Below are 686 nucleotides of genomic sequence, written 5' to 3' on the forward strand. Positions count from 1 at the left end.
AACCCTAAACCTTAACCCTAACCCTGAACCCTAACCCTAAGCCTAACCCTTAACCCTAACCCTATCCCTTAACCCTAACCCCTAACCCTAACGCTAACCCCAACCCTAAACCTAACCCTGGCCCCCAACCCAGACTTAACACCTAACCCCTAACACTAACTCTAAACCTAACCACTAATCCCTAGCACCTGACCCTGACTCGAAACCTAACCCCTAACTCGAAACCCCTAACCCCAAACCTAACCCTAATTCTCACACTACTTCCATTCCCAGAGTGAAGCAAGCCTACAATACAGCCATGCCATGTGTGAGATGAGGCTCTGCCTGAGTCCTGCATGTAGGTTTTTTCCCAAGGCCCAGGGAATGATGTTGTGCTTTTGTGGTGACTCCGACCACACCCCTCTCACCGTAGATTAACCAGGTCCTGTGCCCTTAAACTGACCGCTAAATCTAAGCCCTACCACCAACCCTAACCTCTGACCCTGAACCTAAGCCCCGAGCCTAAAGCCAAACACTAACTCTAAACACTTACCCTAAACCTAATCCCTAACCCTAATGCTAACCCCTAAACGTAACTCTAACCACGAACAGTAAACCTAACCCTAACCTCTAACACAAACCCTAACACATAACTCGAACCCTAAAACTAACCCTAACCCTTAACCCTAAACCTAAACCCTAACCCT

Source organism: Eulemur rufifrons, unplaced genomic scaffold, assembly GCF_041146395.1.
Source record: "Eulemur rufifrons isolate Redbay unplaced genomic scaffold, OSU_ERuf_1 scaffold_97, whole genome shotgun sequence".
Taxonomy (NCBI): Eukaryota; Metazoa; Chordata; class Mammalia; order Primates; family Lemuridae; genus Eulemur; species Eulemur rufifrons.